General features: G+C 40.2%; 1 protein-coding gene across 2 annotated transcripts in view; it reads right to left on the bottom strand.

Annotated features, from left to right (window-relative positions):
* ZDHHC17 (zinc finger DHHC-type containing 17) overlaps positions 1-16,912 on the bottom strand; it is a 100,248-nt gene that overhangs the window by 74,877 nt on the left and 8,459 nt on the right. The gene's annotated exons all lie outside the window — the stretch shown is intronic.

Raw genomic sequence — 16,912 nt, forward strand, 5'->3', positions numbered from 1 at the left:
TTCAGTATATAGCACTAAGATCCAATTACTTCTACATGAAAACAAAAACTGAGCACGTTTGGCTCTACTATCATCCATTCAAATCTCTATGATTCTGATATTTTTCTCTTATAGGTACACACACATGCAAATGAAAAGATAAAGTATAACAAGATATTTGGAAAGAATTAAATCCTTAGAATAATTCATTTTTTCTTGGCCACTGAAATTTAGTGATACAAATTTAATGGTAGTTCACTGGAGGAAAAAAGGCTATTATCTTCAGCTCACTTTAGCCATTCAACTTATGAAAAATTCCAAAATTGATTTGTCTGGACCATACATTTAGAAGACTACCAACAATACTGCTGAATATTTTCAACAACAAAAAATTTAAAAGTTTCACAAAAATAAATTCTGCTTAATATAACCTTTCAACAAAGAAAGCTTAGTTGCTTACGAAAATGCTATCGCCAATATTAAAACACAACCATAACAATCACAAATACACATTTGCAGAAGAAAGAAGATAGACACCAGTCTTAAGCCAAGATCCACAACATACATACTGCATATAGTTTATTAAGTGATTTTTTTTTGAGAGATTGTTCTTGGACTCCATTAAAGTACAATTGGTTAAATGTGAACAGAAGCAGGTACACGATGCTGGGTGTAAGCAACAGTCTGAATAATTGGTGGAGCTAACCAATACATGACTTACCCAATTTAATTTTTTTAAAACTTTTCTATTAAATTTCTCCACTGAATTCCAGTTCTCAACTTCTCAATACTCTATATTCAGTGGCACAAGAGAAAGACACTTCTCAGATCAGTAACACTGATCTTCCTTTTTTCTAAATATTTTTATATTATTCTCCCCTACCATAGGGAAAATAACTTTTTAAACTTTTGAATCTGACTTTTCTACAGGACTGTAAGACATCTGAAGAAAAGTAAAACCTGGCCATAGTTTACAAGCAGAATAGAACAATATATTCAACAAAACATGTACCGAAAGCCTGCAATAAACAAAACCCTCTACAATGTACTGGGACCCACAAGCCAGGACAGGGTAAGGCCAGTGCAAAGTTTAAGTGGGTTTCAAATAATTCCATAATCAAAATCTTAAAAATCAAAATGAATTATCTTTTAAAAATCAAACCCCTCCCCAAAAAAGACTACCCAAACATCAAAATTTTAAATATAGACATTACTAGTAGTATTGCTCACTGCTGTTCCTCTGTACCAGGCTCCACTGTGGCTCTCTCACACTGTCCACGGGCTTCTGCTGTTAAAGTGCTGTGCTCAAATTGGTCACCAAATTTGGAAAAACCAGCTGTGGCCACAGGACTGGAAAAGATCAGTTTTCATTCCAATTCCAAGGAAGGGAAATGCCAAAGAACATTCAAACTACCATACAATTGCAGTCATTGCACAGGCTAGCAAGGTTATGCTCAAAATCCTTCAAGCTAAACTTCAGCAGTATGTGAACCAAGAACATCAAGATGCATTACAAGCTAGATGAATCACAAGCTGGAATCAAGACTTGCCAGGAGAAATATCAACAATCTCAAATATGCAGATGATACCACTCTAATGTCAGAAAGCAAAGAGGAACTAAAGAGCCTCCTGATGAGGGTGAAAGAAGAGTGTGAAAAAGCTGGCTTGAAACTCAACATGCAAAAATCTAAGATCAAGCCATCCATTCCCATCATTTCATGGCAAACAGATAGGGGAAAACTGGTAGCATTTTATTTTCTTGGGCTCCAAAATCACTGCACACGGAGATTGCAGCCATGAAATTAAAAGACGCCTGCTGCCTGGAAGGAAAGCTATGACAAACCTAGACAGCATATTAAAAAGCAGAGACACCACTTTGCCGACAGAGGTTGCTATAGGCAAAGCTATGGTTCTTCCAGGAGTCATGTAGGGATATGAGTCTTGGACCACTAAGAAGGCTGAGTGCCGAACTGATGCTTTCAAACTGTGGTGCTGGGAAAGACTTTTGAGAGTCACTTAGACTGCAAGGAGATAGAACCAGTCAACCCTAAAGGAAATCAACCCTGAATACTCATTGGAAGGACTGCTGGTGAAGCTGAAGCTCCAATACTTTGGCCACTTGATATGGAGAGCCAACTCACTGGAAAAGCCCCTGAAGCTGGAAAGATTGAAGGCAAAAGGAAAAGGGGGTGGCAGTGGATAAGATGGGTTAGATAGCATCACCAACTGAATGGACATGAACCTGAGCAAACTCCAGGAGGTAGTGGAGGACAGAGGAGCCTGGCATGCTATACAGTTCACTGTTCAGTCACTAAGTTGTGTCGCTTACAGTCACTTAAGGTCACAAAGAGTGGGACACAACTTAGCAACTGAGCAACAACAAACCACTGTGGCTTGGATCAGTATTGCAAACCAAGATGCAAATACCCAATATGGTCTCTTGCTCTCAAGGCCTTTACAAACCAAAGTGGAAGGACAAAGTAGATAAGACGCAGAGGCAAAGATTAGAAGCAAGAGCTAAGCTAAAACCTAAATAAACACAACATAAGGACCAAAAAGTAATAATATAACTTTAAAACCTATGTCAACATGAAAATCTGCTAGGGCAAACTGCTGTTCTTTTTCTTACTAAGGACAAACATGTTCTTTTACAGGCAAATAACAAATATTCATTAAATAAATGTCTTTTTAAGGCTTACTACTATAATACTTTCATGTGATTTTAATTTCATTTTTATAAAAATCCCAGAGACCTGCTATTATATATGATTAAACTGTATTCTCTGGAGAAGGCAATGGCACCCCACTCCAGTACTCTTGCCTGGAAAATCCCATGGATAGAGGAGTCTGGTGGGCTGCAGTCCATGGGGTCGCTAAGAGTTGGACACAACTGAGAGACTTCACTTTCACTTTTCACTTTCACACATTGGAGAAGGAAATGGCAACCCACTCCAGTGTTCTTGCCTGGAGAATCCCAGGGACAGGGAAGCCTGGTGGGCCGCCATCTATGGGATCGCACAGAGTCGGACACGACTGAAGTGACTTAGCAGCAGCAGCAGCAGCAGCAGCAAACTGTATTCTCAGTTTGTCTTCTATCCATTTTATCCTACTGACAGTGCCAAATGGGATATTCCAATATACTAGAAATCAGACTTTTTTCCAGTAACATTTAAAAGTTAAACCTGTAACCAGTATTTGTTTTATGATAATTATCTGATTTTTAATTTCCTACTATTCAGTAAAGGAAATAAGATTTTTTGAAAGATGGTTTTACATATATCCCTAGAGTAATTCTTGGAGAAGGCAATGGCACCCCACTCCAGTACTGTTGCCTGGAAAATCCCATGGACAGAGGAGCCTGGTAGGCTGCAGTCAATGGGGTCACCAGGAGTCGGACATGACTGAGCAACTTCACTTTCACTTTTCAAAATGGCAACCCACTCCAGTGTTCTTGCCTGGAGAATCCCAGCAACAGGGGAGCCTGGTGGGCTGCCGTCTAAGGGGTCGCACAGAGTCAGACACGACTGAAGCAACTTAGCAGCAGCGGCAGCGGCTAGAGTAATTCTTAAGAGGTCGAGTTATTCCCACTAAAAAGGTAGAAGAAATGGTGTTTAAGCAACTCTCCAACCTGTTTTACTTAAAAAAAAAAAAAAAAGTAATAATATAGAATTTAAATTATTTGTCTCATTTTAAATCACACTGGAAGCTGATTCATTTCTGGAACTAGTACCCTGCCAATCTGACATGACAACGTTCTCTATCAAGATAAACACCACTATCACTAGGTCTAGGAGCAACAGCTGTGATTTTTAAACTTTAAAAATATAAAATAAAAATAATATGCTAATGTAAACAAATATCACCTATAAGTGTATAGATAATATTAATTTTTAATTATAAATTTGCTATTATACATCTGATAAATTTTCAACATACAAATTGTTAATAACACTAAAATCTTATAATTTTTCCTTGATTTGAATGAAAACCGAGAGACAATTTAATTGGTTTCTCTGCCAAGGAAAGTAATACTGATTTCAAAATACATATGTAGGTCATCACAACTTTTAAGAATACAGTTATTCCGTTAGAAGCAGCACAGTATAACATAAAAAGTCCTTGACTGGGAGAGTACTGAATCGAAAGTCTGCCACTCTCTTATCTAGGCTACAACCCAGCAAGGCAAATAACTACAGCAGGATTCAGGTCCCTTATTAGCAGAAAGAGGAAGATGAGTAAGATGAGCTGAGAGTTTCTCTGAGGTGCCTCAAGGACCACAACAGGGCACCAAAGAGCATGATGGTTTCAGCTCCACTCAACTCACTCCCTTCTTAAACAAAGCACTTTATTATTTAGCCTCTTTTTAGATATATGGGAATTTACATAGTATGTCTTTAATTAAAAAAAAAAAAGATTCAGCTGCTTTAAAAAAAACTTGAAAAACTACTAGATCAGAAGTCCTCCAAGATCCCTTCTAAGGTAACACACAATGAAATTATTTTATATATTGGAATAAGGCAATTACAGACACTAAAAAGAGTCTTAAATTAACAGACAAAGGTTTTTATAGTCCTAGGATTGCTGAACAGAACTGGCAAGACAGAAAGCATCTCCAAAACTTGCTGCTGAAATAGCTGACAGGAATGAGAACTGTGACGAGCTCAGCTGCCATACACTGCTGCTAAGAGAAATCCGTAAGATAAAACCCAAACTCATATGCAGGCACAGGCAAACACTGGCTTGCACATCAAGATGACGGGACTCCATGTGTGCATGCTCAGCTGATTCTGACTCTCTGCAACCCCATGGATTATAATCCACCAGGCTTCTCTGTCCATGGGATTATCCAGGCAAGAATACTGGAATGGGTTGCCATTTCCTTCTCCAAGGGATCTTCCCGACCCAGGGACTGAACCGGAGTATCCTGCAGCGGCAAGTGAATTCTTTATCATCGAGCCACGTGGGAAGCCCCAGTAGGCTCCATCTGTTCAGTTTAGTTCAGTCGCTCAGTCATGTTCGACTCTTTGCAACTCCATGGACTGCAGCACGCCAGACTTCCCTGTCCATCACCAACTCCCAGAGCTTACTCAAACTCATGTCCATTGAGTCGGTGATGCCATCCAACCATCTCTTCTTCTGTCACCCCTTCTCCTTCTGCCTTCTGTCTTTCCCAGGATTAGGGTCTTTTCCAAGGAGTCAGTTCTACACATCAGGTGGCCAAAGTATTGGAGTTCCAGCTTCAACATCAGTCCTTCCAATGAATATTCAGGACTGATTTTCCTTTAGGATTGACTGGTTTGATCTCCTTGCTGTCCAAGGGACTCTCAAGAGTATTTTCCAACATCACAGTTCAAAAGCATCAATTCTTTGGTGCTCAGCTTTCTTTATAGTCCAACTCTCACCTCCATACATGACTACTGGAAAAACCATAGCTTTGACTAGATGTACCTTTGTTGACAAAGTAATGTCTCTGCTTTTTAATATGCTGTCTAGGTTGGTCACAGCTTTTCTTCCAAGGAGCAAGCATCTTTTAATTCTATGCCTGCAGTCACCATCTGCAGTGATTTTGGAGCCCAAAAAAATAATGTCTGACACTGTTTCCACTGTTTCCCCACGATTTGCCATGAAGTGATGGGACCAGATGCCATGATCTTAGTTTTCTGAATGTTGAGTTTTATGCCAACTTTTTCACTCTCCTCTTTCACTTTCATAAAGAGGCTCTCTAGTTCTTCTTCACTTTCTGACACAAGGGTGGTGTCATCTGCATATCTGAGGTTATTGATATTTCTCCTGGCAATCTTGATTCCAGCTTGTGCTTCATCCAGCCTGGCATTCTGCATGATGTACTCTGCATATAAGTTAAATAAGCATGGTGACAATATACAGCCTTGATGTACTCCTTTCCCAATCTGGAACCAGTCTGTTGTTCCATGTTCAGTTCTTCACAGTCAACAAAAGAGTCCAAAATGCAGTACTTGGATGCAATCTCAAAAATGACAGAATGATCTCTGTTCATTTCCAAGGCAAACCATTCAATATCACAGCAATCCAAGTCTATGCCCCAACTAGTAATGCTGAAGAAGCTGAAACTGAATGGTTCTATGAAGACCTACAAGATCTTCTAGAAGTAACACCCAAAAAAGATGTCCTTTTCATTATAGGGGACTGGAAGGCAAAAGCAGGAAGTCAAGAAACACCTGGAGTAACAGGCAAATTTGGCCTTGGAGTATAGAATGAAGTAGGGCAAAGGCTAATAGAGCTTTGCCAAGAGAACGCACTGGTCATAGCAAACACCCTCTGCCAACAACACAAGAGAAAACTCTACACATGAACATCACCAGATGGTCAACACCGAAATCAGATTGATTATATTCTTTGCAGCCAAAGATGGAGAAGCTCTATTCAGTCAGCAAAAACAAGACCAGGAGCTGACTGTGGCTCATATCATGAACTTCTTATTGCCAAATTCAGACTTAAATTGAAGAAAGTAGGGAAAACCACCAGACCATTCAGATACGACCTAAATCAAATCCCTTATGATTATACAGTGGAAGTGACAAACAGATTCAAGGGATCAGATCTGATAGAACACCTGAAGAACTATGGATGGAGGTTCGTGACATTGTACAACAGACTCCATAACATGTGTTTATCCACATGCCTGGGTGGATAGCTAACAAGCTAATTAAGTGTGTGCAATCTAGTTAATTTTTTAAAAATGCTGCTGCTGCTAAGTCGCTTCAGTCATGTCTGACTCTATGGGACCCCACAGACAGCAGCCCACCAGGCTCTGCCGTCCCTGGGATTCTCCAGGCAAGAACACTGGAGTGGGTTGCCATTTCCTTCTCCATTGCGTGAAAGTGAAAAGTGAAAGAGAAGTCGCTCAGTTGTGACCGACTCGTAACGACCCCATGGAATGCAGCCCTCCATCCATGGGATTTTCTAGGCAAGAGTACTGGAGTGGCTTACCATTGCCTTCTCCTATTAAATTCATTTAAAACAAAGAGGGAGGCAGCACTGACCAAAGAATCCTCTATGGCACAGTACTTTATCACCCACCAAATACAGATGTTTTTATAAGTGCTCTATAAGAAAAGGTGCTCCCAGAATTGGTTCTATGGCAGAGTGTATCTGAAAGAACAAACATGCACAGAGTAAGTTCAGGAATGCTCAGAAAGAACAGTAAGGGCAGGGACTTGTCCTATCATTAATTACAAGAGATAGAAAGCAAGCCAATGAAAACCTAGGAGTGCTGCAGTAACAGGGCAGTTAGGAGAAGGAGAACTGGGATCAAGAGGGAAAGGCATGTTATTCAGCAAATGGTTGTGCACGCATGCTCAGTCATGTCCAGCTCTTTGTGATCCCATTAGGCTCCTCTGTTCATGGAATTTTCTGGGCAAGAATACTGGAGGGGGTTGCTATTTCCTTCTCGAGGGGATCTTCCCAACCTAGGGACCAAATCCATGTCTCTTGTGTCTCCTGCAACGACAGGCAGATTCTTTACTACTGCGCCACCTGGGATCCCTTAGAATACCTGACTGAGTAAATGGTATAAGCAGACAAACCAGCCATTTAGGATTTTTTAAAAAGAAATTCAACAAGCTCCAACACAAAATGGTCATGTGTGTGACAGAAAAACGCCAACAAATACAGCCAAGGATATAGTTTCTTTAATGGCAGATGATGCTGAAACTTGTCTGAAAAGGCAGTGCCACACCAAGCAGAATTCAGAGCAGCATGCTCCCAGGGGGAAGCTTCCCAGGTCAGCAACGTATTCCCTGAGAACACACGGGGAGATGGCTACAGCATTCTCCAAGTGAACAGGAGGGCACGTGCCCTCCTGTACTCAGGGCGTCTCTGTGCCCTTCTGGATGCTCCCATCCTGGACATAAAACCACGTGCTTGCTGCTTACCAGGTCCAAGCAATAACTTGTTCAAAAGAGCTCGAGGACTTTCCTGAGTGATCAATGCAAGACCAGGTAAGCTGCAGATCAACTTTCCAGGATTCCTAGATAAGAGGCAATCAGATCTCAGGACCAGGCCTCAATCTGCCTAAGGACTCCTCCTCTAAGATTCCCATCTCAGTTCTTACATTAGATAACTTCCATCAGATTAAAATTTTAAATATAAGAATATCAGTAATAAGAGTTCTAATGTTTAAAAAAAAGCTCTGAGAAAAGCATGAGTAACAACACTTTGAAAAATGGGCAAAGAATATGAAGATAATTCAAAGAGGGCAAAACACAATGGCAAATACAGGTATGAGAAGACACTATAATTCTCAATTACTATCAATGTATTTCCAAACTAAGAGGGAGAGAGAGAGAGAACTGGAGCACAGAATCAATTCAGTGAACTCCTAGAGCGCATACGTGTGTGTTCCCTGTCTGCCTTTGGGGCATTAACTCATACACACGGGTGCGTTAGAAAACCAGCAGGGCGCCACCCCGCGCTCGTGTCAGGGCGCCACCGCACGCTGACGAGCTACACGGCGCAAACGCCTGCTGTCAGGTGTCACTGTGACAGGGTGAACTCTGAACCAAGAAGCTAATTATACTTAATTATATAATTTTGAGCTGCTCAAATTTAATTCTATAAAATGTATAGAACAATACCAAGGGTTACTGACAAGAAGAAGCAAGGAAAGAACATCTCTATGCACAACTGACTTATTTTTAAGTCCTAACCAAAACTGATGAGCCAAATGTGAGACCTTCTTAGAACCTAGGTAGTGATGAACGAAATTCTAGGAATATCATGAGGATTTTTTTCTAAAGAATAAATAATGAAAGGACAGCACAAGCATAAAACATACAAACAAGTGAGCAATGAAGGATAAAGAAAAGTAATAGCCACCACAAAATTATAAAATAACTTTCTTTTTAAAATATATCTAGTTAACAGTGCCACTCAAGATGGAATTTCTCACTAATCCATTTGACGTACCCTCTTTAAGGGAAGACTGGACAAAAATGATTTGGTAGTACAATGGAAAGATCTCACATCAATTTTTCAGTTAGAGGCCTCTTACATACTGTGCTCCGCTGTGGCCCCAGATGCCCGGTTAAGATAAAACGACTTTCATTTTGAAAACAGACCAACTTGAGGCATAAGTTCTCTTTATGCTGCAGAACCACCACTGTCTCAAACTCACTTTGTTTGCTTCCAACAGATTTTACATGAGGAGAATATTTATCAGCTTCTATAAAAAGCTGATTTTCACTTCATTTCCTTCTAGCATTAATCAATATGTATACACGTGTATATAACAATATACATAAATCTGGCATATTTTTTCCCTTCCACAGACATTTGATAAACAAATGCCTATATGTGTATTTTTCTCCCTCTCTTAAAAAAAATAAATAATTTTATTTTTAGGATTTTTATTTAGGATAGTTTAAGATTTACAAAACCAATGAAGAGTCCCCATATTTATTCCACACACCCAGTTTCCACTATTATTAACATCTAACATTACTATGGTACAATTGTTTTAATTCAATCAACATTACCATTAACTGAGGAAAGTGAAGAGGAACTAAAAAGCCTCTTGATGAAAGTGAAAGTGGAGAGTGAAAAAGTTGGCTTAAAGCTCAACATTCAGAAAACGAACATCATGGCATCCGGTCCCATCACTTCATGGGAAATAGATGGGGAAACAGTGGAAACAGTGTCAGACTTTATTTTTTTGGGCTCCAAAATCACTGCAGAGGGTGACTGCAGCCATGAAATTAAAAGACGCTTACTCCTTGGAAGAAAAGTTATGACCAACCTAGATAGCATATTCAAAAGCAGAGACATTACTTTGCCAACAAAGATTTGTCTAGTCAAGGCTATGGCTTTTCCTGTGGTCATGTATGGATGTGAGAGTTGGACTGTGAAGAAGGCTGAGCGCCCAAGAATTGATGCTTTTGAACTGTGGTGTTGGAGAAGACTCTTGAGAGTCCCTTGGACTGCAAGGAGATCCAACCAGTCCATTCTGAAGGAGATCAGCCCTGGGATTTCTTTGGAAGGAATGATGCTAAAGCTGAAACTCCAGTACTTTGGCCACCTCATGTGAAGAGTTGACTCATTGGAAAAGACTCTGATGCTGGGAGGGATTGGGGGCAGGAGGAGAAAGGGACGACAGAGGATGAGATGGCTGGATGGCATCACTGACTCGATGGACTTGAGTCTGGGTGAACTCCGGGAGTTGGTGATGGACAGGGAGGCCTGGCATGCTGCAATTCATGGTGTTGCAAAGAGTCAGACACGACTGAGTGAACTGAACTGATACTTTATTTATATCAGGGCTTCCCTGGTGGCTCAGACAGTAAAGCGTCTGCCTGCAATGTGGGAGACCCCTGGGTTGGGAAGATCCCCTGGAGAAGGAAATGGCAATCCACTCCAGCACTCTTGCCTGGAAAATCTCATGGACAGAGGAACCTGTCCATGGGGTCGCAAAGAGTAGGACAAGACTGAGCGACTTCACTTTCACTTTTCATACTGTATTCAGATTGTCTTAATTTTTAGGTAATGTCCTTTTTCTGTTCCAGGATTCCATCTAGGGTGTCACATTAAAGTTGTCACAGTTCCCTAGGCTGTTCTTGGGTATGACAATTTCTCAAACTTTACTTATTCTTGATGACCTTGACGAGTATGTGTTTTGTTTTAGGGCTTTCCTCATAGCTCAGCTGGTAAAGAATCCGCCTACAATGCAGGAGACCCTGGTTCAATTCCTGGGTCAAGAAGATCTGCTGGAGAAGGGATATGCTACCCACTCCAGTATTCTTGGGCTTTCCTTGTTGGCTCAGCTGGTAAAGAATCGCCTGCAATGTGGGAGACCTGGGTTCAATCCCCGGGATGGGAAGATCCCCTGGAGAAGGGGAAAAGGCTACCCACTCCAGTGTTCTGGCCTTGAGAATTCATAGACTATATAGTCCATGGGGTTGCAAAGAGTCAGACACAACCGAGCAACTTTCACTTTCTTTCACTTTCATGTGTTTTTAAAATGTGTTAGCTTTTAATGTAACCTAATTTTGTAAATTTCCTTTGACAGTGCTATATAATCTTTATTTGCCCAAATATTTATATATCTTTAGGTAGTCTGTAATCACAGTATTCATATATTTTATACTCTTCCCTTTACATTTCCTCTTAGAATGACTACTATTAAAAAGACAAGATATAATAAATGTCAAAGACGATGTGAAAAAAGGAGACCCTCGTACACTGTTGGTGGGACTGTAAACGGAAACAGTCACTTATGGAAAATAGTATGGAGATTCCTCAAAAAATTAAGAATAGACTTACCATATGACTATACTATACTTAGACTGACCAGGTTAATTTTGGAGGAATCTGATGGGTACTAAATTTTATCTTGTTTTCATCTGCATTTCCCTGAAGCAAACTGAAAAAAATTTATCTAGAATATCGATCCTGCTGAAAAGTCACCAAGTCAACCACTGGATGTAGCAATATAGATTTCCTGTTACTTTAACAGGGTAGGGGCACACACCAGACCACAACTGATTAAGGAAAAGATGGAAGGAAAGAAACGAGGAACAGCAAGCACAGGCAAATCTTTGGAGTTTTGATACAAGGAAGAGCAAAGAAGTAGGGCAGTAGGCAGAAAAGAAGAGGAATCAAAGGAAAACACAGTTTGGGTTTTCAGATTTTTTAGGATGGGAGAAATGACTGCTAGTAGAAATGATCTGGTAGAGTCAAAAACTGATGAGGTAGAAGTATGAAGAGAGAACTGCTGGAGAGATGCCGTAAGTGGGCACGAGAGGATAGAAATTACCATAAACAAACATATGCAGTACTTCTATACTAAAAAACACAGAACACTGATGAAAGAAATCAAAGAAGATCTAAATAAATAGGCAGACATACCATATTTACGGACTGGAAGACTACAAACGGTTAAGATGTCAATTTCCCCCACACGGAGAGATAAACTTAAAGCAAGTCCTATCAAAATCCCAGCAAGATGTTCTGTATGTATATATAACACTATTCTATTAATAAAACTCATATGCAGGGCTTCCCAGGTGGCTCAGTGGTAAAGTGGAGACACAGGAGTCTCTGAGTTGGGAAGATCCCCTGGAGGAGGAAATGGCAACCCACTCTGGTATTCTTGCCAGGAAAATCCCATGGACAGAGGAGCCTGGCGGGCTACAGTCTATGGGGTCACAGTGAGTCGGACACAACTGAGTGCATATACAAAATTTATATGGAAAGGCAACTAAAACAGCTAAAATAATTTCAAAAATAAAAAAAGGAATTGTACAAAGAAGCAGTCTGTTCAAGACTTTGTACATAGCTCCAGCAATCAAGACCGTGTAGTACTAGGTGAGAGACAGATACATAGATCAATGAAACAGAATCCAGAACCCAGAAATGAAAACATACAAATATGCTCTCCTGATTCAATGGAGGGATGATAAGCTTTTCAATAAATGGTGCTAGAGCAGCTGGACATTTATGGGGGGGGGGGGGGGTGGAATGTTCAACTTAATTTTCACATTTCATACAAAAAAAAAAACCTCAAAATTGATCCTGAACTTAAACATAAATGTTACAAGTAAAACCATAAACTGTTTGAACAACAACAACAAAAAAACCTCTTGGATCTACTGCTAGGCAAAGAGAACTTAAACTTAACATCAAAAGCACAATCCATAAAAGGAAAAATTTATAAACTGAAATTAATCAAAATTTAAATATATATAGGAGAAATGGCACCCCACTCCAGTACTCTTGCCTGGAAAACCCCATGGATGGAGGAGCCTGGAAGGCTGCAGTCCATGGGGTCATAAGAGTCAGACACGACTGAGCGACTTCACTTTCACTTTCATGCAATGGAGAAGGAAATGGCAACCCACTCCAGTGTTCTTGCCTGGAGAATCCCAGGGACGGGGGAGCCTGGTGGGCTGCCGTCTATGGGGTCGCACAGAGTCGGACACGACTGAAGTGACTTAGCAGCAGCAGTGTCCCCCCACAAATCCATCCGCTGAAGCCCTAACTGGTCAAGTTAAAATGACGTCATCAAGGTGGGCCCTAGTCCAGCGTGACTGGCGTCCTGTCAGTCGCTCAGTCATACCCGACTCTTGGTGACACCATGGACTGTAGGCTCCTCTGTCCATGATCCCATGGGCATGCCAGGCTCCTCTGCCCATGAGACTCTCCAGGGAGGATACTGGAATGGGTATTTTCTACTCCAGGGAGAAAATGTGGACATGCCAACACCAGAGATAGGTACACACTCAGAAACAGACACGCTGAGGACACAGCAAGAGGGCTGCCATCTGCTAAGCAGAGTGACACCTCAGAAGAAACCACACCTGCCAACCTTGTTCTTGGATTCCTTGTTTCCAGAACTAAATAAATGAGAAAATAAATTTCCATTATTTAAGACATTTCATATGTGATGTTTTATCATGGTGGCTCTAGCAAACTAACACAGATACAAAGAAATATTTAACCCAGGAAGATATAGATGGCAAATAAGCACATGAAAACAAAGTCAGCACCATTAGCTGCTAGGGAAATGTAAATTAATAACATAATGCCTTACCATCACATACCTATTAAAATGGGCTAAAATTAAAAAGTGACCACACCAAATGCTGGAAAAGAGGCAGAGAGATCAGATTACTCACATACCACTGAGTTGGTTGGAATGTAAAACGCACAGCCACTCCAGAAAACAGTCTGACCGTTTTTTAAAAAATTTAACATACAACTATCATATGGCCCAGTAACAGTACTCTTAGGTATTTATCCTAGAGAAATGAAAAACTTAACGTTTACACAGGATCTTTACACAAATACTTAAAGCAGCTTTACTTATAATAACCCCAAACTGGAAACAATGCGGATGTATATCCACATACCACCCAGTAACAGGAAGGAATGAACTACTGATACATGCTAAAACGTGCATGAATCCCCAAACTGTTAATCTAATGAAAAAAGCCAGTCTCACAGGAATACACACGTGATTTCATTTAAAAAATTCTTAAAATTACAAAATTATAGACATGGGAGAATAGATTGGTATGGGTATACAAAGGCAATATGAAAGATCTTTCTGGTGATAAAAATATCCTGTAACTTCACTGATTCAATATCAATTTCTCGGATGTGGTATTATAATTTTGCAAGGTGTTACCATTTGAAAAAGCTATATAAAAGGGTACACAGAATCTCTCTGCATTTTTTCTTCCAATGACATGTGAATCTGTAATTATGTCCATATAAAAATTTTTTAATTCAAAGAAAATCATTAACTTAAAACATTTAAAATGTATAATTTATAAATATAATATGTCTCAATAAAAATAGCTATGTGGTTAAAAAATAGCTTTAAAAGATACAAATTAAAACAAAAACCATACAGACCAGTGTTGTCCCATATAACTTTCTGCAATTACTGATATATTCTATATTTCTGTGCTATCTATAATAGTAGTCACTAGCCACACGTGGCTAATAAAACACTGAAAATGTGACTAATATAACTGAAAAACTCAAATTTTTATTTTAATCAGTTTAAATAGCCACAAGCCACTGGTGGCTACCAGACTGGATAAGGCAGATCTAGACATTTTATAATGGGAAAGATCATTATGTGCTAAGATGAAACTATGGCAAAAGTGTATTCAGAAAAAGTGTAAATTTTATAACACTGTATGATACCAGTAGGGTTTCCCAGGTAGCACAGTGGTAAAGAATCCATCTGCTGATGCAGGAGATGTAAGAGTCACGGGTACAGAGTCAGGAAGATCCCCCGGAGGAGGAAACGGCAACCCACTTCAGTACTCTTGCCTGGGAAATCCTATAGTCAAAGGAGCCGGGTGGGCTACAGTCCATGGGGTTGCAGAGTTGGACTTAGCAACTAGACAACAATATTCAATTATCCTCAGGAAAAAAGGAGACAAGTAAGGAAATAACAAGTATCATATCAAGTGTTAAATCGAAAGCAAAACTTCCTTAGAAAATAATGTCTACATTTTATTCATGATTATAAAAATTACAGAATTATGAATGAAGATTAATGCATATTTATAATCACAGTGAAGGGAGATAAAACCTCCAAGGTAGAAACAGATTCAACAACGCTGAACAATTCTCTCTCTCATAATCTTGAACAGCAGAAAGAAAGGGAAGACTGTAGAACAGTAACAGCTAACTCTGTGCCAACAGCTATTCTAAACTTTGGAGGTAGGATTCCTCAGAATCAAAGATGCTGCTGACTGTAAGATGCACATTGTTGTTCGTTGTTCAGTCATTAAATCATGTCTGACTCTGCCACCCAATGGACTGCAACATACCAAGCAGTATGGACGTACGTGTCCATCACCATCTCCTGGACTTTGCTCAAACTCATGTCCATTGAGTTGACGATGCCATCCAACCATCTCAATTCTGTTAACCCTCTTCTCCTGCCCTCAATCTTTTCTAGCATCAGGGTCTTTTCCAATGGCTTGGCTATTCGATGAGAGGGCCAAAGTACTGGAGCTTCAGCTTCAGCATCAGTCCTTCCAATTAATATTCAGGATTAATTTCCTTTAGGATTGACTGGTTTGATCTCCTTGCTGTCCAAGGGACTCTCAAGAGTCTTCTCCAGCACCACAGTTCAAAAGCATCAATTCTTCGGTGCTCAACCTTCTTTATGGCCCAACTCTCACATCCTTATATGACTACTGGAAAAACCACAGTTTTTACTAGACGGACCTTTGTCAGCAAAGTAATGTCTCTGCTTTTTAATACACTGTCTAGTTTTGTCATAGTTTTTCTTCCAAGGAGCAAGCGTCTTTTAACATCATAGATGTGGTCACCATCTGCAGTGATTTTGGAGACCAAGAAAATAATATCTACCACTGTTTCCCCATGTATTTGCCATGAAGTGAAGGCACCCGATGCCATGATCTTAAGTCTCTGAATGTTGAGTTTTAAGCCAGCTTTTTCACTCTTCTCTTCCACCTTCATCAAGAAGCTCTTTAATCCCTCTTTGCTTTTTGCCATTAGGGTAGCATTATCTGCATATCTGAGGTTGATATTTCTCCCAGAGATCTTGATTCCAGCTTGTGATTCACACACAAGATGCACATGGTACTGTAATATTTAATACTGAAAAAAAAATCCATGCGGAAGTAGACTCACACAGTTCAAGCCCATGTGTTCAAGGGTCAACTGTACATGACATTATGATAAAGGGATAACTATGGAGACAGCAAAAAGATCAGAGGTTGCCAGAGTTAGCAGATAGAGAGGGATGAGGAGACAGAATACAGAGCATTTTCAGGGCAATGGAACTATTCTGTGTGATACTGTAATAGTAGATACATGTCATTATTCATTTGTCAAAACCCATATTAAAACCCAGAAGAGAACCGGAAGTAAAGTACAGACTGGATGATAACGATGGGTCAATGCATGTTCAATGGCTAACAAGCATGCCACCTCCAGTGCAAGTTGTTGACACCTGGTATATGGGAATTCTCTGTACTTTCTGCTCAATGTTGCTGTGAACCTCAAACTATTCTAAAAATCAATCTATTAAAAATATTTTTTATAATATCGAGGACATTTGCCATCACAGCCAGCTATTCAATCAATTCTGTATCATCACTATCACAGGCTGCTGCACAAAACTAAAGGGGCAACTGGATTTAAGCAGCTTGAAAGTGAAAGTGAAAAGTGAAAGTGAAGTTGCTCAGTCCTGTCCAACTCTTTGTGACCCCATGGACTGTAGCCCACCAGGCTCCTCCGTCCATGGGATTCTCCAGGCAAGAATACTGGAGTGAGTTGCCATTTCCTTCTCCAGGGGATCTTCCCGACCCAGGGATAGAACTCAGGCCTCCCACATTGCAGGCAGACACTTTAACCTCTGAGCCACCAGGGAAGCCCTGAATTCAAATTCAGTTCTGCTACTTACCAG

The sequence above is a fragment of the Bos indicus x Bos taurus genome, chromosome 5 (assembly GCF_003369695.1).
Source record: "Bos indicus x Bos taurus breed Angus x Brahman F1 hybrid chromosome 5, Bos_hybrid_MaternalHap_v2.0, whole genome shotgun sequence".
Classification (NCBI taxonomy): domain Eukaryota; kingdom Metazoa; phylum Chordata; class Mammalia; order Artiodactyla; family Bovidae; genus Bos; species Bos indicus x Bos taurus.